This window comes from Bos indicus x Bos taurus, chromosome 8 (genome assembly GCF_003369695.1).
Source record: "Bos indicus x Bos taurus breed Angus x Brahman F1 hybrid chromosome 8, Bos_hybrid_MaternalHap_v2.0, whole genome shotgun sequence".
Lineage (NCBI taxonomy): Eukaryota > Metazoa > Chordata > Mammalia > Artiodactyla > Bovidae > Bos > Bos indicus x Bos taurus.
Genome location: NC_040083.1, coordinates 64428606 through 64452256, shown reverse-complemented (window position 1 = coordinate 64452256; position 23651 = coordinate 64428606). Strand labels below are relative to the sequence as shown.

Here is a 23651-nt window from a genome sequence, read left to right as displayed (position 1 = left end):
CTTCCACTGCAGTTTAAACCAAATGTAAAGAGATATAAGCAGCTAAGGATAGATACCTTTTTCTTAAAATTTTTTTTATTTTGTATTAAGGTATAGCTGATTAACAAACAATGTTGTGATAGTTTCAGATGGACGACAAAGGGACTCAGCCATGCATATACATGTATCCATTCTCCCCCAAACTTCTCTCCCATCCAGGCTGCCACAGAACACTGAGCAGAGTTCTCTGCATTATATAGTTATTGTATATTGTGTTGTTTGTTATTCATTTTAATTATAGCAGTGTGTACAGGTCCTTCCCAAACTCCCTATCTGTTCACCCCCCATCCTCCTTCCGCAACCATAAACTCATTCTAGAAATATGAGTGTTTCTGTTTTGTGAGTTCATTAGTAGTAGTGTCTTTTTCTTAACTCAGCTTTAACTATAATATCTTTACCTCATCTAACTTTTGTTTTTTCTATCCTTCACTCTGCTCTAAGGACAGTTTCTGTCTTCTTTTCTTGTATTTAGGCATGAGGGCTTAACTCTTGCTAAGAGAGTTTCCCCTTCAACCTTTGGTATGAATCACCTCCCCAACTCTTAGTGTCCTGGTAAGAGGATATTTTCTTAGACATTTACTAATCTTAGGGACACAGAATTCTTCCTTAATGTAGGTTTTATTAGCTTCAGGCTTGACTTTTCTGCTGAAGGAACAAAATTACTGAGGAAGGCACAAATCTCCTGGCTGTCATTTTCTGATCAGATAAAGGTTGTGTCTGGATGACCATTTTTGTGTTATTCCTCTCAATTTTACATGTCTGATATGGTGGGGGCGGGGGAATGTATGGACTTTGGGTTCGAGACCCAGTTTTTCAATTTATCTTTGTGATTTAGGGCAGCTACTTAACCTCTCCAAAACCTAGTTTTCTCATCTGTAAAATGGATAATAACTAAAATCATAGGACTGTTATGAATGTCAAGTGAGAAAACATGTAAATCACCTCACAATACCTATACATTGTGGGTACTCAATAAATGTTAATTCTCTAATATCCCTTATCCCTTTCTTTAGAAGTTTCTAATTGGGATAAAATTATTTGCACAAAATATTAATCATTATAATTTAATTGCTCTAACAGCTTGTAACATACTTTGAACATTATTCTCAAAAGAATGATGCTTAATTTTTCTTGGACTTAAATATAAAGTTCATTGCATTTTTTACTTGCCCCAGAATACTGAGAGAACTGGCAGTGAAGAATTCACAGCTATTATCAGTGATTTTTGATAAGACTTGGAGGATAGGAGGGATTCCAGAAGGCTTGGAATGAGCAAATATTCCAAATTTCTAAAGGAAGAACAAAATATGTATCTCCCTGCCCCAGTCTCACCAAATAACAGAGTAGCCAGCTTGATATCAATCCCTGGAAAAATTCTAAAAATGCAACTATATGTATAACTTGTAAGCATTTAGAAAAGAAAGCAGTGATTGTTAGGAACTAGTGTTTGACTAGGATTCACTGGGCCTAGGACATTTCGCACTTCTCTTAAATGACTGTAAGTCCCTGGAAGTCCTGTGAATCATGTTAATGTTGTAGACATGGTGCATTTTGATTTGTATAATGATATCTTTGTGGATAAAATACTTAGATAAAAATGATCTAGATTATCTATGTTCCATCTTTATTTTTGTTATAAAAAGATTTTTTGGTGGCTTTAGCAACACAAAATTTAATAAAATGAAGGAGATGGGGGAGAGATAGAAGAAGAAGGCGAAGGAGAAGAGAGGGATGAGGAAATTAGGGTAAAGGAAAAACAAAGTTAGGGAGAAGAAGATGAAACCATGAGTTTGCGGTTGGTCCATAAAACATACGCCATGTGATCCTGTTATTCCTACTCTGTACTTTTTCTAGAGGTAGCTTGCACATTTTGCTGTGGGCTTCTTAACAGTCCAAGCAAAGAGAAAGCATCATAAATAAAAGTGTCTATAAGAAAGAAAAACACTGAGAGCAGGGAGAAACTTCTATGGGTTCTCATAAAGAGGACATATGTCATATAGTAAACCATCTGCTCAGTACATCTTTACATGAAATGCAATGGTGAGTTTCAAGGGCTGCTTCTTGTGAAGTATCTTTGTGTAGGCTACAGCACTATCCTGTAAAAAAGTATTTAGGGGAAATTGAGGGGTAAAGGGTCTTGAGAATTCCATCAAGATATGCAGTTCTCTGGTAGTTGAGGGACTGCTTTTATAACTAGACTGGTTCAATAGCTGATTTATAAAACTGCAAGGCCATTGATTAAAGGATTGATGTTTTTACCCCACTGCCTGGTACCCAGAACTGTTATCAAGATGGAGCCATTGACTTTTTGGAGAATGAGAATTTAGGAGGGATAGTTGTTCTTGTTGTTCAGTTGCTAAGTCATGTCTTTGCAACCTCACGGACTGTGGCCCGCCAGGCTCCTCTGTCCTCTGCTATCTCCTGAAGTTTGCTCAAATTCATGTCCATCGAGTCTGTGATGCTATCTAACCATCTCATCCTCTGGAGAGACAGTGGGTATAATTAAACGGTCTTAATACCTGAAATGTAGGCCTGAAAGAATAAAACTTGTACAAAGCCTACAAGAGAAAAACTAGATAGCTGTAAATATATAAAATAGTGAGTTGGGGTTAAAAAACAAATCCTTGAATTGTAGAACCAGGGACATCCTAAAAGCAAAGCAGACTGTTTTAAAAGGATCCCTGGGCCAGTTGTGTAACATGGCTTCCAAGAAACCTAAAGTTGCATCTGTAGAAGCATTGTGCCCTTTCATACTGTGCTCTGGCTAGATCACACCTGGAGCCTTGTGTTTAATTTTTACACCATTTTACACCAGTTGTTTTTTTTTTTTTTTTTTATTCCATGTATTTTTTTTCTTTTTTTTTTTTTTCTTTAATAGAAAATTATTTAATTAGTATACATGTGTTCCCCATCCTGAACCCTCCTCCCTCCTCCCTCCCCACACCATCCCTCTGGGTCGTCCCAGTGCACCAGCCCCAAGCATCCAGCATCGTGCACTGAACCTGGACTGGCATCTCGTTTCATACATGACGTTTCACATGTTTCAATGCCATTCTCCCAAATCTTCCCATCCTCTCCCTCTCCCACAGAGTCCATAAGACTGTTCTATACATCAGTGTCTCTTTTGCTGTCTCGTATACAGGGTTATCGTTACCATCTTTCTAAATTCCATATATACGCGTTAGTATACTGTATTGGTGTTTTTCTTTCTGGCTTACTTCACTCTGTATAATAGGCTCCAGTTTCATCCACCTCATTAGAACTGATTCAAATGTATTCTTTTTAATGGCTGAGTAATACTCCATTGTGTATATGTACCACAGCTTTCTTATCCATTCATCTGCTGATGGACATCTAGGTTGCTTCCATGTCCTGGCTATTATAAACAGTGCTGCAATGAACATTGGGGTACACGTGTCTCTTTCCCTTCTGGTTTCCTCAGTGTGTATGCCCAGCAGTGGGATTGCTGGATCATAAGGCAGTTCTATTTCCAGTTTTTTAAGGAATCTCCACACTGTTCTCCACAGTGGCTGTACTAGTTTGCATTCCCACCAACAGTGTAAGAGGGTTCCCTTTTCTCCACACCCTCTCCAGCATTTATTATTTGTAGACTTTTGGATCGCAGCCATTCTGACTGGTGTGAAATGGTACCTCATAGTGGTTTTGATTTGCATTTCTCTGATAATGAGTGATGTTGAGCATCTTTTCATGTGTTTGTTAGCCATCTGTATGCCTTCTTTGGAGAAATGTCTATTTAGATCTTTGGCCCATTTTTTGATTGGGTCATTTATTTTTCTGGAGTTGAGCTGTAGGAGTTGCTTGTATATTTTTGAGATTAGTTGTTTGTCGGTTGCTTCATTTGCTATTATTTTCTCCCATTCTGAAGGCTGTCTTTTCACCTTGCTAATAGTTTCCTTTGATGTGCAGAAGCTTTTAAGTTTAATTAGGTCCCATTTGTTTATTTTTACTTTTATTTCCAATATTCTGGGAGGTGGATCATAGAAGATCCTGCTGTGATGTATGTCAGAGAGTGTTTTGCCTATGTTCTCCTCTAGGAGTTTTATAGTTTCTGGTCTTACGTTGAGATCTTTAATCCATTTTGAGTTTATTTTTGTATATGGTGTTAGAAAGTGTTCTAGTTTCATTCTTTTACAAGTGGTTGACCAGATTTCCCAGCACCACTTGTTAAAGAGATTGTCTTTAATCCATTGTATATTCTTGCCTCCTTTGTCAAAGATAAGGTGTCCATATGTGCGTGGATTTATCTCTGGGCTTTCTATTTTGTTCCATTGATCTATATTTCTGTCTTTGTGCCAGTACCATACTGTCTTGATAACTGTGGCTTTGTAGTAGAGCCTGAAGTCAGGTAGGTTGATTCCTCCAGTTCCATTTTTCTTTCTCAAGATCGCTTTGGCTATTCGAGGTTTTTTGTATTTCCATACAAATTGTGAAATTATTTGTTCTAGCTCTGTGAAGAATACTGTTGGTAGCTTGATAGGGATTGCATTGAATCTACAAATTGCTTTGGGTAGTATACTCATTTTCACTATATTGATTCTTCCAATCCATGAACATGGTATATTTCTCCATCTATTAGTGTCCTCTTTGATTTCTTTCACCAGTGTTTTATAGTTTTCTATATATAGGTCTTTAGTTTCTTTAGGTAGATATATTCCTAAGTATTTTATTCTTTCCGTTGCAATGGTGAATGGAATTGTTTCCTTAATTTCTCTTTCTGTTTTCTCATTATTAGTGTATAGGAATGCAAGGGATTTCTGTGTGTTGATTTTATATCCTGCAACTTTACTATAATCATTGATTAGTTCTAGTAATTTTCTGGTGGAGTCTTTAGGGTTTTCTATGTAGAGGATCATGTCATCTGCAAATAGTGAGAGTTTTACTTCTTCTTTTCCAATTTGGATTCCTTTTATTTCTTTTTCTGCTCTGATTGCTGTGGCCAAAACTTCCAAAACTATGTTGAATAGTAATGGTGAAAGTGGGCACCCTTGTCTTGTTCCTGACTTTAGAGGAAATGCTTTCAATTTTTCACCATTGAGGATAATGTTTGCTGTGGGTTTGTCATATATAGCTTTTATTATGTTGAGGTATGTTCCTTCTATTCCTGCTTTCTGGAGAGTTTTTATCATAAATGGGTGTTGAATTTTGTCAAAGGCTTTCTCTGCATCTACTGAGATAATCATATGGTTTTTGTTTTTCAATTTGTTAATGTGGTGTATTACATTGATTGATTTGCGGATATTGAAGAATCCTTGCATCCCTGGGATAAAGCCCACTTGGTCATGGTGTATGATCTTTTTAATGTGTTGTTGGATTCTGATTGCTAGAATTGTGTTTAGGATTTTTGCATCTATGTTCATCAGTGATATTGGCCTGTAGTTTTCTTTTTTTGTGGGATCTTTGTCAGGTTTTGGTATTAGGCTGATGGTGGCCTCATAGAATGAGTTTGGAAGTTTACCTTCCTCTGCAATTTTCTGGAAGAGTTTGAGCAGGATAGGTGTTAGCTCTTCTCTAAATTTTTGGTAGAATTCAGCTGTGAAGCCGTCTGGACCTGGGCTTTTGTTTGCTGGAAGATTTTTGATTACAGTTTTAATTTCCGTGCTTGTGATGGGTATGTTAAGGTTTTCTATTTCTTCCTGGTTGAGTTTTGGAAAGTTGTACTTTTCTAAGAATTTGTCCATTTCTTCCTCGTTGTCCATTTTATTGGCATATAATTGTTGATAATAGTCTCTTATGATCCTTTGTATTTCTGTGTTGTCTGTTGTGATCTCTCCATTTTCGTTTCTAATTTTATTGATTTGATTTTTCTCCCTTTGTTTCTTGATGAGTCTGGCTAATGGTTTGTCAATTTTATTTATCCTTTCAAAGAACCAGCTTTTGGCTTTGTTGATTTTTGCTATGGTCTCTTTTGTTTCTTTTGCATTTATTTCTGCCCTAATTTTTAAGATTTCTTTCCTTCTACTAACCCTGGGGTTCTTCATTTCTTCCTTTTCTAGTTGCTTTAGGTGTAGAGTTAGGTTATTTATTTGACTTTTTTCTTATTTCTCGAGGTGTGCCTGTATTGCTATGAACTTTCGCCTTAGGACTGCTTTTACCGTGTCCCACAGGTTTTGGGTTGTTGTGTTTTCATTTTCATTCGTTTCTATGCAAATTTTGATTTCTTTTTTGATTTCTTCTGTGATTTGTTGGTTATTCAGCAGCGTGTTGTTCAGCCTCCATATGTTGGAATTTTTAATAGTTTGTCTCCTGTAATTGAGATCTAATCTTACTGCATTGTGGTCAGAAAAGATGCTTGGAATGATTTCTATTTTTTTGAATTTACCAAGCCTAGCTTTATGGCCCAGGATGTGATCTATCCTGGAGAAGGTTCCATGTGCGCTTGAGAAAAAGGTGAAATTCATTGTTTTGGGATGAAATGTCCTATAGATATCAATTAGGTCTAACTGGTCTATTGTATCGTTTAAAGTTTGTGTTTCCTTGTTAATTTTCTGTTTAGTTGATCTATCCATAGGTGTGAGTGGGGTATTAAAGTCTCCCACTATTATTGTGTTATTGTTAATTTCTCCTTTCATTCTTGTTAGCATTTGTCTTACATACTGCGGTGCTCCTGTGTTGGGTGCATATATATTTATAATTGTTATATCTTCTTCTTGGATTGATCCTTTGATCATTATGTAGTGACCTTCTTTGTCTCTTTTCACAGCCTTTGTTTTAAAGTCTATTTTATCTGATATGAGTATTGCTACTCCTGCTTTCTTTTGGTCCCTATTTGCATGGAAAATCTTTTTCCAGCCCTTCACTTTCAGTCTGTATGTGTCCCCTGTTTTGAGGTGGGTCTCCTGTAGACAACATATGTAGGGGTCTTGTTTTTGTATCCATTCAGCCAGTCTTTGTCTTTTGGTTGGGGCATCCAACCCATTTACGTTTAAGGTAATTACTGATAAGTATGATCCCGTTGCCATTTACTTTATTGTTTGGGGTTCGAATTTATACACCATTTTTGTGTTTCCTGTCTAGAGAATATCCTTTAGTATTTGTTGGAGAGCTGATTTGGTGGTGCAGAATTCTCTCAGCTTTTGCTTGTCTGAGAAGCTTTTGATTTCTCCTTCATACTTGAATGAAATCCTTGCTGGGTACAATAATCTGGGCTGTAGGTTATTTTCTTTCATCATTTTAAGTATGTCTTGCCATTCCCTCCTGGCTTGAAGAGTTTCTATTGAAAGATCAGCTGTTATCCTTATGGGAATTCCCTTGTGTGTTATTTGTTGTTTTTCCCTTGCTGCTTTTAATATTTGTTCTTTGTGTTTGATCTTTGTTAATTTGATTAATATGTGTCTTGGGGTGTTTCACCTTGGGTTTATCCTGTTTGGGATTCTCTGGGTTTCTTGGACTTGGGTGATTATTTCCTTCCCCAGTTTAGGGAAGTTTTCAACTATTATCTCCTCAAGTATTTTCTCATGGTCTTTCTTTTTGTCTTCTTCTTCTGGAACCCCTATGATTCGAATGTTGTAGCGTTTAATATTGTCCTGGAGGTCTCTGAGATTGTCCTCATTTCTTTTAATTTGTTTTTCTTTTATCCTCTCTGATTCATTTATTTCTACCATTCTATCTTCTAATTCACTAATCCTATCTTCTGCCTCTGTTATTCTACTATTTGTTGCCTCCAGAGTGTTTTTAATTTCATTTATTGCATTATTCATTATATATTGACTCTTTTTTATTTCTTCTAGGTCCTTGTTAAACCTTTCTTGCATCTTCTCAATCCTTGTCTCCAAGCTATTTATCTGTGATTCCATTTTAATTTCAAGATTTTGGATCAATTTCACTATCATTATTTGGAATTCTTTATCAGGTAGATTCCCTATCTCTTCCTCTTTTGTTTGGTTTGGTGGGCATTTATCCTGTTCCTTTATCTGCTGGCTCTTCCTCTGTCTCTTCATCTTGTTTAAATTGCTGAGTTTGGGGTGTCCTTTCTGTATTCTGGCAGTTTGTGGAGTTCTCTTTATTGTGGCTTTTCCTCGCTGTGTGTGGGTTTGTACAGGTGGCTTGTCAAGGTTTCCTGGTTAGGGAAGCTTGTGTTGGTGTTCTTATGGGTGGAGCTGTATTTCTTCTCTTTGTTCAGTCGTGCTGTGGGGAGGGAGGGAGGGATGCTGCAAACAAATAACACTGGCGTGCGCTCGCAGTGCCTCAGCCACACTGGGTCTGCCCCCGCTCACGGCGCGTGTAGCCTGCCTGCCCACACTGCTCAGGCTCTAGGTTGTTCTGCCGGGAACAATCCGAGGCTGGCCCTGGGTTGCATGTACCTCCCAGGTCCAAGCCGCTCAGGTTCAGGCACTCAGGTAGTCCTCAGAGGCACAGACTCAGTTGGGCCTGAGTTTTGTGCTCTTCCCAGGTCTGAGCAGCTCAAGTGATGAGGTGTTTGGCGAGCGCCAATGCTGCGACTTATCGCCTCCCCGCCACTCAGTTATCTGGGTGTAAAACCGGCGCACCTTCTCAGGCAGATGTTAACCGTCCAGACCCCCAAGAAGTTTTAGTTAGCAAAGAAGCCTGCTTACAGTTTTATAGATAATGTCTCTCTGGGGCTGCGATTGCCCCCTTCCAGCTCTGGCTGCCTGTCACCGGAGGGGGAAGGTCTGCAGCCGGCTATCTCGGTTCAGTCCTTTGTTCCGTGCGTGGGCCTGGCGGTCTTAGGTTAGGGCTGGCTTTTCGCGTGGTAGATATCCCACAGTCTGGTTTGCTAGCCCAGATTATTTCGCTCAGATAGTGCTCAGGGTATTCAGGCCAGATTCTTACTCTAAGCGATGCAGCCCGCGCTGCGCCTCCCTGCCCAGCCCCCACTTGCTAATGGCGCGTGCAGGCGTCTGCGCTGCTTCTCCGCTGGGGGAGTTACCGTAGGACTCGCAATCTTCGAGTTTTAATTGTTTATTTATTTTTTCTTCCTGTTATGTTGCCCTCTGTGCTTCCAAAGCTCGGCACAGATTCGGCAGTGAGAAGGTTTCCTGGTGTTTGGAAACTTCTCTCTTTTTAAGACTCCCTTCCCGGGACGGAACTCCGTCCCTCCCTCTTTTGTCTCTTTTTTTGTCTTTTATATTTTTTCCTACCTCCTTTCGAAGAGTTGGATTGCTTTTCTGGGTTCCTGATGTCCTCTGCCGGCATTCAGAAGTTGTTTTGTGGAATTTACTCGACGTTTAAATGCTCTTTTGATGAATTTGTGGGGGAGAAAGTGTTCTCCCTGTCCTACTCCTCCGCCATCTTCTACACCAGTTTTTTAAGAGCAATATTCAGTCAAAGGACAGTGTCTGGGATACTGAGGATTCTAAGGGAAAATTTTAGAGAAACCGCAAGTGCTTATCCCAGAAATGAAAAGACAACAAAATTAAATCTGCCTTTGTTGATTATGTGTATTATGTGGATTAGAGCATAATTTCCCTCTGGATTAATCTATAAGGAAATATAAAAAAAAACAGTGATTCACATAGAAACACATTAGAGAAAATATTCTAATGAGAGCTATTTGAAAAATCAAAATGTCCTCTTTTTAAATTTTCAAAACATTAAAAAAAATTAATTTTTGGCCCTGCAGGGTCTTAGTTGCTGTGCATGCACTTTCTCTAGTTGCAGCAACCAGGAGCTACTCTTCATTGTGGTGTATGGGCTCTAGAGCAAGGGCTCAGTGGTTGTGGTACATCAGCTTAGTTGCCCTGAGGCATGTGGCATCTTCCCAGACCAGGGATCTAACTCATGTGCCCTGCATTGGCAGACAGATTCTTTCACCACTAGACCACCAGGGAAGTCCCAAAATGTCCTCTGTAATGAGTAGTGAACTTCCCATCACTGGGAGAAATCAAGGACTGTCTAGTTGCCAGGAGTATTATAGAGGATAGTTTGATGAGGGTGAGAGATTGTTCTAAGTCATGTCCATATTATTTTCCACTTCTAAGATTTTATGTGTCTTTATCTGAAATGGCAGAAATTTCAACAGTTAAAAAAATCCACATGTTATTTAAGGAAGAAAATCAATCCAGTCTCAGACTATTGTTAGTGCCTCAGAAGATCTGCCCCCAAATGACTAAGTTAAAATAACACAGGCAGAAGATGATGAATCATGCTGCTTTTCCTAATGGTCTCTAATGTGCAAAGCCCAAGATCACAGCTGCCACTCTGAGTGACTACGTGGGGCAGGAGAACTAAATTATGGTAGGTATAACACTATAATGTTCCCAGTAGGTAGCTTGTGTGTATATGATTACCAAGTATTCCTTACCAGCTGTTTTTTAATATTAGTCATACTGATTTAAAACAACCACCTCTTTTCATTTATCTCAATAAGCACCGTTCTTTTAGGAGGAGTAAGATATTTAAAAGTGGAAGCTTCTCTTAGTTCATAAGCACACATGATGTGATTGTATTACGTACTTCACAGGCTCATTGCGAGTCTCCAGTGAGGTTAATTACTGAGGCCCCACTCTCTCTTCTTATTCTTACCCAGGTCTTTGAGGTTGGGCAGGGTCATGGGAGTGGGACAATCAATCTGTTCTTCTTGGACCAGAATAAAGGAAGGCTTTAGTGGGAGGACCAGCTTTTGGAAGGGGCCTGTGGAAGGTGAGAAATCAAGACAGATGGTCTCCAACTACCTCTCCCCCTTCCTGGTGGGAGGGGTCTTGGATGGGTGGGTTTTCTTTCTTAGTGCTCCTGGACTTGAATGAGGCAAAACCTTGAGATTTTGCTGGATGGATAACATGAATTTGATTGTGCTGAGTCTGGGATGGGGATTGGGTAACAAAAGGTAAGCAGGGTCAGGGATTGGAAAGAACCCTGGAGCCATTTAACCAGGATTGGAAGGGGAAGGAATTTCTGAAAGTCCAAGTCCAGGGTCTAAAGCCAGAGTAGGAACCAATGGGGTGTCTAGATGTTAGAAGCTAAGAAAAAGATCAGATGAAGGCTGTTCATACAGATTCTACTAAAAGGATCGTTGACTTCACAGGCTAGCTTTGTTATGTCTCGGTCGTAAGACACTTATACTCTGTTAGTGAGAATGTAAATTGGGACAATCCGTGTGGAGGCTAATCTGGAAATATATATTAAAAGTCTCTTAAAAATGTGCATCACCCTTAGTCTGGTAATTATACTTAGAGAAATGAATTCTAAAAAAACAATTGTCTTCAAAGAAGTATTTACAGATGTTCACTGAAGTCTTATTTTAAAAAGCCAAGAGATATAAAAATGTAAATGTCCAGAAATAAGAAATTGTTCAAATAAATGAATGAATCATTTCATATTCATATATGGAATACTCTGTGATTACTTAAATTACAGAATAGTTGAATATTGTTGGAAGTGGCTTTAGTTGGAATTAATGGCGTTGTTCTGAAGTCACTGTTAAGTAGTAGGGACGGAGTCTTTTTGGAACAATAATTCTTTTCTTGTCCAAGGTCAGACACTGTTATAGCCCTGCATCATCTTGTGTATCTCAGGGTCACTAAGCTGATAACTGGTAATTTACTTTTTCTTAGGAACTTTTCATTCACACCTTTCCTGGAGTTAGCACGAAAACATTATGTATGTTAGTCTTTGATGCTTTTTCCCCTTTGCTGGTTCTGCCACACGGGCTCTGCCCTCTCAATATTGGCGTGCCCTCATGTTCATTCTCGGACCTATTTGTTTTCTGTCTACACTTAGTACCTTTGTAGTCTTTTTTGGTCTACTGCTCCACTTAGCAGCAATGTGCTGATAAATCCCAAATTTATAACCTGGACATCAATGCTAGATTCAGACTAGTATATCCAGCATTTATTTGGCATCTCCATTTCGATGGCTAATCAACTCAAGTATCCAAAGCAGAATTCCTGATTACCTCCACTGCGAATCTATTATTTCTACAGTGATCTGCTCATCTTTCAAGTGAACGATAACTCTATTTTTTCAGTTTCCAGGGACGAAACTTGGGTGACATCCTTTACTTCCCTCTCTTTCTCAACTGTCACCATATGCTGAGTCTGTGACTTATGCAGAATCTGACTGCCTCTTCCCACCCACCCTGCCACCCTCTGGTCCCAGCCTTTATCTCCTGGATTGTTCCAGCCTCCTACATGATCTCCCTGCTTTCTTGCCCTCTATAATCTCTTGCCAACAAGATGATGCTCCCAAAACTCAAGTCATTTCATGTCCCTCTTCTCTGCTCAGCACTCACCTGTGGTTACTACCTCCTGCAGAGAAAAGTTCAAGGTGTTCCCTGATCTTCAAGGCCCCATGTGATCCTGCTTCTGGCTATCTTTTCTGACCTTGTCTTCTATTACTTTTATCCTCACCCTGTTCCCCACACACTAGCCTCCATTCTGATCCTAGAATACGTCCAAGTACTTCCTCACATCAGAGCCACTGCCTAAAATGCTCTTCCTCTACTATCCTATGGTTCACTCCCTTCCTACTTCAGTCTTTGCTTTAAAGCCTCCTTTCATGTCCAGGACTTCCTAGACCATGCTGTTCTTCCTTCATGTCACTACCTGTCCTTCTTCCTTGCCTTCTCTCCTGCCATAGCAGCTCTTACCATCTGACATACTGAAATATCTTTTAATTGTCTGTTTCCTTTAAAAAGAATAAAAACTCCACCTAGATTTTGCCTCTTTTGTTCACTGCTTTATCCCAAATATCAAGAACTGTGCCTGGTACACATAACAGATACTCAATAAATGTTTGTTGATGATGAATAAATCTATGAATGCTGCATCTGAGGAAATATCAAGGTATTACTTTTGGTGCTAAGGTGGTGAATAAAGCTCAGAGTCATTTGGAAACTTTTAAATGCTCTTGGAATGAATAACTGCTGTAATCGAAGATGCTCAGAGGTAACGCGGGAAAAGTAAAATGAGACCTCTGTGGCTCAATTAGAATGACAGGTGTTCTTTCACTCTCTCCTGATTATGCTCCCATCTTTTAACTTGGGATATAGCTTGTTATGATGTTAGAGGGAAGGGTGCTGAAACTTTTAGCAGAGGATTGTGAAATATTATATGGGAGGTGGTTCAAAATATCCCTCAGAGCTAGGTGGGAGACACTCATGAGGAAGACATTATCTCATTATTTAAATCTCCTAAGACTATGTGTATCCTGCCAGTTTCTATCTTATTTACACTACTCATTACTTCAAGGCTGTTGTAGGGGCTATCTATAGGGGGTTTCTGATTCTGGCAGACAATATAAATTGACAACAGAATATATTCACCATACATTGAATTTTAAAATATTATAAAATGCTATAAAAATAGTAATCTTGTTAATTAGAAAAACCCTATGCTTTTTTGTGTAATCTATCTAAAGATATATGTGTCAAGAGAATATAATGGAAGAATATATTGTTCAATTGCTCAGTCATGTCCAACCAACTGTTTTGCAACCCCATGGATTGTAGCCCACCAGATTTCTCTGTTCACGAGATTTCCCAGGCAACAATACTGGAGTGGGTTGCCATTTCCTTCTCCAGGGGATCTTCCTGACCCTGGGATCGAACCCACATCTCCTGCATTGGCAGGTGGAGTCTTTACTGCTACCACGGTCTTAACTGTGAATATTTCTGGATGTTAGGACTGTATTTTTATTTCTTTTCCTTTTACTTACCTGTATCTCTATTTTCTAATTTCCTAAGTGAATATATTATGCTTTTATAATAAAAAATAGTTAACATGGTTATGGAGCTATTAAGCTGTCTGAGGGTATGGGTAGCTTGTAGGCGATAATCTTGGAGTCTCAATGTTGGAAATGACTTTTAAGTTATAAAGCCAACCTCTGCAATATCTTTGCCTTGGTTTTCTACTTGTACACTTTTGGTGGCTGAGAACACACTGCCTTCTGAGTCAGCCTATACCATATGCCTCCTTATGACTTCTACACATGAAGGTTCTACCCTTTGGAGTCACAGACTCTGGATTTTTGAAATAGCCTCCTACTTGGTTTTCCTGCTTCCACTCTTGCCTCTTTATCATCTATTCTTAGCAAAGTGATCCTCCAAAATCCCAAGTTATGTCACTCTTCTGCTCAAAACCCACTTACATCTCCTTCAGAGAAACATCAAGAACTTTCCATAACTTACCAGACCATTTATTATCTAATGTGTCTCCTATATGAAAACCACCTCCCTTAATAATTGCTTATGCTTTTGACACCCATCATCTTTCTGGGCATTTCTTTAAACAGTCTTCTGTAGTTTTTTTTTTTTTTTTTTTTCAGTTGAACACAATATTCCTGGGATTACCAAACGTCACAGAGCAGAACATGTTTTATTCCTTGTTCTGGATATTTTACCTCTTTTAATTCAGCCCAAAGTTGAATTATCCTGTTTTGGCAATTGGTCAGGAGTACAAAGAAAGAAAGATAGATCATGTCCTAATTTCTCATTTATACAATGTTCATGGCTATAGAATTTTCCAATTCTCTCTCTTTCTCTTTCCATCTCTGTCTCTGTCTCTTTCTCACACACACATGCACATCCCTGTATATGGTTTCAGTCTTCTGTAAGGGGAATAAAATGGGAGAAAGAAAGCATAAGAAGGATTTGATAATAAGGATCAAAACTTGGGAAAAAAACCAAAGCTCTCTTGCTGCGAAAAGTTATCACTGATAAAATTAAATGTATTCTAATTCTTTGAATTTTGTATAGCTATAATCTATCTTTAATTTAATGAGAGTAAATTATCTTCTGTGGAAGGAACACTATAGTAAGCTCTGTTAGTGAAGATGGAAGGCAATGTATATGAGAGGAATTGAAGAACCTTTTTTCCCCCAGAAAACACACTGTCTAGTTAAGGGTAGCAAACATGCCTGAAACAGATATTATAACACATCCTCAGAATAGACACAGTGTACCATAGAATTAACCATAGATCTAGGGCTTCAGAGAATTAGTAAATTAAGGGGTGATGAGAGGGCACTGGTGTTAATATTCCACTCAATAAATATTATTTGAATACCTCCTCTGCAAATGACTATGCTGAGTTCCACAGAAATATAAAAAGAATAGAACATTGACCTTACCCTTGATGTCTTGGTGGCTCAGTGGAATATAAGAGTAAACAGATACAGGCGTTTTTAAAGGCTTGGGCAAATGTTCATGATAACATTAAACTAAATAAATGGCAAACAAAATTACCTATTCAGTATGATTTCAACTGCATAAAAAGTTTCTAGAAGATTAGAAGAAAATACGCCAAAATGTTAAGAACATTAATCACATCAAGGTGGAATTATGGTGATTTCCCCACTTCCACCCCACCCGACTTCTTTATACATTTATGTACTTATTAATTTTCTATTGTAAAGTATGTCCTCATATTTTGCAATCATTAAAAAGGTTAATTCTACTCAAATTACTGACATTCTTGTCTTATATTTATTGATTGCCATAGCTTTTGACAACCAATCTTTTTTTTTAACACTTCTATGAATTTGTGCTTTTCTGATTCTTTCACATCTTGTGTTTCTGGCTCATAACTTTGTGTTTCTAAGACTCCACCCATAGCCCTTATTGCTAATTACTAGTGGTAACTTACTAGCCCTTGGTCTAGTTTCAGCTTTTTGGGAGTTGCTTCTACTCTGTGCACAGGTTAAGGGGCCTTAAGTGTACCATCTGTGACCTTGGCAGCATGTCCAGTTCCTGAATCATGACTCTAGAATCCTGACCTCTCTAAGGAGTTATCAGGAGCCAAGGTACTCCTCTGTCACACACACGTGCTCTGGCCCTTCCACAACAGATCATTTCAAAGATAATGTGAAGCAGTGGGGGAAAGAGATGGAACTGGGTCTTAACTGATCTGAAACTCTGTTACCCTATTGTAAAATTGCAGCGAGGGCTATTATGAAAACCCAAAGAGCTAAAACATGTGAAGCGCCCAGCATGGTGCCCACATGCAACAGCTGCTCTAGGAAAGTTCTCTCCCATCTTTTTCCCTTTCCTCCATTTCTACCATCTGCCCAAAGACAAGAATGATGATCTTCAGGGCATATTGTCTGCAATTCTTATTATATACATCTATTAAAGATCCAGTTAATCTATTTTGGTTGCCATCAAAGCAAAGGATTGCCATCAAAATGTCTATTTATGCAAACAAAATGGAGTACTTTATTGATCCACCAATTAGTAGTGTTCTACTGTTTTGGTCTAGTTTCAGCTTTTTGGGAGTTTCTTCTGCAGTTAGCAGAATGTCAGTGAATAAACAAATAAAATAAATGTATTGTGTCGGGTTAAACAGTAACAAAAGGGATTATAGAAATTACTTAGTCTTAATTTAATGGTTTTCTTAAAGCTTGTTTCAGCTGTTTTTCTCTGCCATTTATGAAGCTTGAGGATAGAGTTTTGGGAAATTGCCTCAGTAGTATCCACTAGAGTATTGAAAATAATTATTATTTGTCTCACAAAGGATATACTTTTCTTTTCCCTCCTTGAGGTCCCTTGGCTTTAAGTGAAAGGTGGTAAGGTACAGGGAAGTCAGAGAAGTCAGAGAAACTAGATTTGCATTCAGGCTCCAAAGAGTGGGATATAATTCCTGCTTCATAGAGCTACTGTGAGAATTAAATCAGTTTGCATCTATGAAATCATTTTTTAAAAACACTAGGAATGTAAGTCATTATTAATTCTTAGGCTGAGACACAAATCATCTAGATATGTCTGTCTCTAGCATTCTTGATGTAGTTAATTTTTTCCCTCCACCATGCTTGCTGTTTAAGCAATAGCAACAAAAAAGAGATAGTTATCTTAAAAAGAATTAGCAGCCAAAGAGCCTCAGCTACCATATTTTTCATCATGTATGATTTAGCATGGATGCCCAATAAATGTTTTTTAATGAGTAATGAATGAAATAGATTTATCCCTCTCTTGTAAGAAGAATAAAGTCATGGTGACTTTTAACATAGAGACAACCAAAATTCACTGACCATCTTTGAAAAGGAACCCTGAGGTTGTGGTCAACTAGAACTAGAGCTCTTTGAACACTGCATGCAATATATGCTATTAGGTTTCAGGTTGGCTTCTAACTATCAGTTTCAATTAATCTGTATTTTTTAACTAATGAGCTTTCACATGTGTTGAGTACTTGGTAGTTCTTGATACACTTTCATTTCAATATCTCCTTTAACATTATAGTGTTGTCCTACCTCTTATTAGAGATGAGAAAATACAATTTAGAAAAGTTAAATAACTTGTTTAAGGTACCGTGGAAGATAAGAAGAATCTGGCTATGGACGTAGGTCCCTTGGGTCCAAGCCCAGGGCACTGTGACCTAGGACTTCTTTTGCCATGGCTGCTGCTAATGTGCTAAAGGAGTGTGTTTTGCCTCTGAGTTTCGGTAGGGCCTAGGATGAGACACTGGGAGGCAATTTGGTTCTGGAGGTGCGGAGGGGGAAGCTGGCTGTTCTACAATTGCTTGCTGAGCCATCTGTTCTCTCTTCCTCTTCAGAAATGATGCATTTGTTACTGTGGGCTGCTTTTGCTGAATACTTGGATTATGTCATTTTCCCTGTATGTCACATGTGGGGCAATTTGGTGACATGCAACTCAACCTACATTGGTTTCCCTACGTAATGTGATAGGTACACGCACATTTGCTTTCATTTCAGTTCAGTGTCTGAGCGATTTTAATGCCATTTAGGCAAGAGTCACATGTCTGTTCAACAATAGAAGCCTTCACATTTCCAACTTCCCTTTTAATGTGGTGTTAATAGAAATTGGAGAAAAAAATCACACGCAAATGTGCACACATACACACACCACAAAAACAAACTAAAGAAACCTATTGGGCTCCCTGATGGCTCAGTGGTAAAAATCGGCCTGCAAATGTAGGAGACACAAGTACCCCTGATCAGGGAAGATCCCACCTGCTGCGGAGCAACTAGGCCTGTGTGCCACAACTATTGAGCCTGTGCTGTAGAGCCTAGGAGCCACAACCACTGAGTCCACACGCTGCAACTACTGAAGCCCAAGTGCCCTAGAGCCTGTACTCCACAACAAGGAAAGCTAGCCTAATGAGAAGCCAACACACTGCAAACCAGAGAGTAGCCCTCGCTCTCCACAACAAGAGAAAAGTCCACACAGCAGCAAAAACCCAGCACAGCCAGAAAAAAAATAAGAAACCTGTTGATTAGGTAGGATACTGGTCAACCATGTATCAGTATAAATAATTGTGTGTGTAGGGTCTGTTGTTTTACAGCTTAGTTTCCAAACGTGTTGATGTTTGGTACAATAATAATTCTTAACAAAAATTCTGGAACAATTTGTAAGTGAACCAGTGTTTGAAAAGCTTATGTGTGAGTGGGAGAATTAATTTTTATCACCGTAGGAATATTTGGTAAGATGATTAAAAATCAATGGACTTCAGTTAGCACTGTTGCTGATTACCTTAAGGGAAGTGACTTCACCTCTCTAGGCCTCAGTTCTTCCATCTATAGGATAATGAGTGCAAAAAATGTCTGATAGCTTTAACTCTGTGGCTCTATGAACAATGAATTTTGTGATATACAGAAATTAGGGATGGCATACATAGAGAATATTTTCAGGGGATAGGGAAATGGCTTCAAACATTCTGTTTTTTTCTTTTATGATTAAAAGGAAGAATTATGAAAAGTTGTCAGGTTGTGAAGATACCTCCAAGGATAGAGTACGGGACTTACTGTTTATATGTAAAGCCTCTATGAGGTAACATTTTGGCAACAAAAGATTGGAAAAATTCCATTTCTGAAAATGTGTTTAATGCCCTCATGGTTTATTAGGATACTCAGAATACCTGAATATTACTTGACCTTCCTTACCTGATCTCAAAGGAGAAACAGTGGAGAGAGGCGGGTGAAAGGTGAGAGATATATGGAAACTCTCTGTGCAAGTTTTCTGTAAAGCTAAAACTGCTCTTTAGAAAGTCTTTTAAAGAACTGGTGGAAAATTTTTTTTCTTTTGAACTTTTTGTATTGAGGTATAACTGATTAACGATGTTGTGATAGTTACAGGTGAACAGGGAAGGGACTCAGCCATGCATTACACATACATCCAAGGAATCATCATTTTAACTCCCTTCCCTGCTGATTCTTTTTTTTTTACTTTAAAAAAATATTTATTTTTTAATTGAAAATTAATTGCTTTACAGAATTTTGCTGTTTTCTATTAAACATCAACATGAATTAGCCATAGGTATACATATGTCCATGGCACCCCACTCCAGTACTCTTGCCTGGAAAATCCCATGGATGGAGAAGCCTGGTAGGCTGCAGTCCATGGGGTCGCTAAGAGTTGGACATGACTGAGTGACTTCACTTTCACTTTTCACTTTCATGCATTGGAGAAGGAAATGACAACCCACTCCAGTGTTCTTGCCTGGAGGATCCCAGGGACAGGGGAGCCTGGTGGGCTGCCGTCCATGGGGTCACACAGAGTCGGACACGACTGAAGTGACTTAGCAGCAGCAGCAGCATACATATGTCCCCTCGCTCTTTAACCTCCCTCCTATCTCTCACCCCTCTAGGTTGATACAGAGCCCCTGTTTGAGTTCCCTGGATCATACAGCAAATTCCCATTGGCTATCTATTTTACATATGGTAATATAAATTTCCACGTTACTCTCTCCGTACATTTCACCCTCCCCTCCCCTCTCTCTGTGCCTATAAGTCTGTTCTCTATGTCTGTTTCTCCATTGCTGCCCTGCAAATAAATGCATCAGTACCTTCTTTCTAGATTCCATGTATATGCATTAGTATACAATATTTATCTTTCTCTTTCTGACTTACTTCACTATGTATACTGGGCTCTAGGTTCATCCACCTCATTAGAACTGACTCAAATGTGTTCTTGAAAAACTGGTGGAGATTTATCAAAAGGACACATGTACCAGCTTGAAAGGACTCCCATTCTGGGATAATTTGAGCATCAAAATAATGATTTTGATTGATTATAATCCCTTGAATAAAATAGAAGTCCTTGAGTCTATACTGATTAAATAAATAAGTAAATAAGCAGGTGGAGATTTAAAAGCTCTCCTTTATATGTCAAGTAATAAATGTAAAAAGAATTATGTAATTAAAAGCTCACCATTTGGCAATTATGAAAAAAATGGGAAATGGAAACTCATGGGCGCTACTGGTTGAAATTTCCCTTTATCAGCCATTTGCAGAACAGTGTAACAGTGTTTATTATACATAGGTACTATGTATGGCCCACTCCTGGATAAATTCCTACAAACATTAAAAGGGATGTATAAGTATGTAGTAAACAATTGTAGATACATTTGACTTTCTTCCTGCAGAGAATAGATAGAAAAAGTTGAAGGTAAGCTTGACTCATCCTGCAGAGAATGGATAGATATCATGGAACACTATGTAGTAAAAAAAATCAATAAGCTTCAATCTATATATATATAGATTATATATCTATCTATATAGAGATATATATAATCTCTGTATATCTATATAGATTATATATAATCTATATAGCATAGATATAGATTTTTATACACACTCCCACACACACACACAGTACATAGTGTTGAGTGAGAAGTTGCCAAAGTGGTTTTGCCAGTTTACATTCCAGTCAGCGGGATGTATGAGTTCCAGTTCCTCCACATCCTCACTCACTCGATGTGGTCATTTTATTTAATTTTAACCTTTCTTATAGGTAAGGAAGGAGTGGCAACCCACTATAGTACTTTTGATTGGAAAATCCCATGGACAGAGGAGCCTGGTGGGTTACAGTCCATGGGGTCGCAAAGAGTCGGACACAACTGAGCGACTTCACTTTCACTTTTCACTTTCATGCACTGGAGAAGGACATGGCAACCCACTCTAGTCTTCTTGGCTGGAGAATCCCAGGGACGGAGGAGCCTGGTGGGCTGCTGTCTATGGGGTCGCACAGAGTCGGACACGACTGAAGCAACTTAGCAGCAGCAACAGCAGCATATATCCTATGTATACTTATATTTATGTATTTGTATTCCTATATACTTGTATTTGGAGAAGGTAATAGCACCCCACTCCAGTACTCTTGCCTGGAAAATCCCATGGACGGAGGAGCCTGGTGGGCTGCAGTCCATGGGGTTGCTAAGAGTTGGACATGACTGAGCGACTTCACTTTCGCTTTTCACTTTCATGCATTGGAGAAGGAAATGGCAACCCACTCCAGTGTTCTTGCCTGGAGAATCCCAGGGACAGGGGAGCCTGGTGGGCTGCCGTCTATGGGGTCACACAGAGTCGGACACGACTGAAGCGACTTAGCGACTTACCATACTTGTATTTATGTTCTAAATACAAATGCTTTGCAAGTATATTTTGCTAGTATGTGATTTGCCTTTTCATTCTTTTAATGAAGTCTTTCAAAAGCAGAAGTTTTAAATTTTGATAAAGTCTAAGTTATCATTTTTTCTTTTATGGATTGTGCTTTTGTTGTCCTATATAAGAAATCTTTGCCTAACTCAATATCACAAAGATTTTTCTCTTATCGTTTCTTCTCTAAATTCTATAGTTTTGGGTTTTATATCTGTAATCCATTTTGACTTAACTTTTGTGTATGGTGCAAAGTATGGATCAAAGATTATTTTAAAAATATATAATCTAACTTTTGTAGCACCATTGGTTGAAAATGATTTTTTCTCCAGTAAATTGCCTTTGCATCTGTTAAAAAATTAGTTGTCCATTTCTAGACTTTCTATTATGTTCCATTGATCTATTTTATCTTTTCATCAATAAACACCATTTTGATTGCAGTGTTTTTGTAATAGGTCTTTAAATTAGGCAATGTTGATCCTCAAATTATCTTTTTATTTTTAAAATATTTTTTGGCTATTCTAAAGCCTTTGCATTTTTACATGAATTTTAGAATTGGTTTGTCAATAGCTAGAATTTTCACTGTGAGTGTATGAAATCTACAGATCAGTTTAGGAAAAGTTGACATCCTAACAATCCTGAGTCTTCCAATTTAAGGACAAGTATACCTCTCCATTTATTTAAATTTCCTTAATTTCTCTCAGCAATATTTTATATATGTATTCAGTTTAGTTCAGTTCAGTCACTCAGTTGTGTCCGACTCTTTGTGACCCTATGGACTGTACCATACTAGGCTTCCCTGTCCAACCCCAACTCCCAGAGTTTGTTCAAACTCATGTCCATCGAGTTGGTGATACCATCCAACCATCTCATCCTTTGTCATCCCCTTCTCCTCCTGCATTTGATCTTTCCCAGCATCAGGGTCCTTTCCAATGAGTCAACTCTTCACATCAGTTGGCCAAAGTATTGGAGCCTCAGCTTCAGCATCAGTCCTTGCAATGAATATTCAGGATTGATTTCCTTTAGAATGTAAGTATTGCTTAATACTTAAAAGAATATAAGTATTCTTATATCTTCATAAGAATAGAAGTTTTTCCTTTAGAATATGAGTATTGCTGTAATACTTAAAAGAATATAAGTATTGCTCAGAAATCCTTTACTTTGACATAGTAAAACCCATCAGTATATTTTTTAACCTTATGGTTTATGTGTTTTGGATCTTACTTAAGAAAGTATTTCCTATCTCTAGGTTACAAAGATATTTTCATATATATTCTGTTAGCTTTATAGTTTTATCTTTTATAGAAAGGTCTTTAATTCATCTTGAATTCACCTTTGCATACAGTGTAAGGCAGGAGTCCAACATTATTTCTATCGATATAGTAAACCAGTCTTTGCAGTATCTTCTATACCATAATTATCTCCTTGTTTTGAAATTCACCTTTATCTTATACCAAGTTTCCGTACATACATGAATTTATTTCTGATCTCCATTTGGTTCCATTGACCTATTTGACCTTCACCAGCATCTACTGTTTTATTTCCATTATATTTGAAGAATGTCATAATATCTGGTTAGAAGGAATCACTCCCTGTTTTCTAGTTTTCTTCAAAAATTTATAAGCTATTTGGAGGACTTTTATAACTCCTTATGAGTCTTCTCAGGTGGCTCATATGGTAAAGAGACTATCTGCAATGCAGAAGATCTGAGTTTAATCTCTGGGTTGGGACGATCCCCTGGGGAAGGGAATGGCAACCCACTCCAGTATTCTTGCCTGGAGAATCCATGGACAAGAGGAGCCTGGCAGGCCACAGTCCATGGGGTCGCAAAGAGTCAGACATGACTGAGCAAGTAACACTTTCTTTCACTTTGTTTCTGACAACCTTGTTGAATTCTCCATTTAGTTGTATTCATCAATTTCATTTCATACATATTTTGTATTATTTCAGTTTTTTTGCATTGATTGAGATTTTTTTGCAGACTCACATATGGTCTATCCTGGGTAATGTTTAATTTGCCCTTGAGAAGAATGTATATCCTGCTCTAGTTGGTTGATAGTGTTGTTCGAGTCTTCTCTTTCCTTTTTGGTCTTGTGTCTAGTTGTTGTATTCATTATCAAAATTGAGGTACAGAGTTCTCCAATAATACTGTTGAGTTGTCTATTTCTTCTTTTAATTAAAAATTGTTTATTTACTTGACTGTGCTGCAGCATGCAGGATCCTTGATCTTCATTGCAGCATAGGGATCTTTTAATTGTGGCACGCAAATTCTTAGTTGTGGCTTGTTGGATCTAGATCCCTGACTGGGA

At 38.3% G+C, this 23651-nt stretch overlaps 1 long non-coding RNA gene across 2 annotated transcripts in view; it reads left to right on the top strand.

Moving 5' to 3' along the window:
* The window catches only part of LOC113897250, a 493455-nt gene that overhangs the window by 146148 nt on the left and 323656 nt on the right, over nucleotides 1–23651 (top strand). The window lies entirely within an intron of this gene.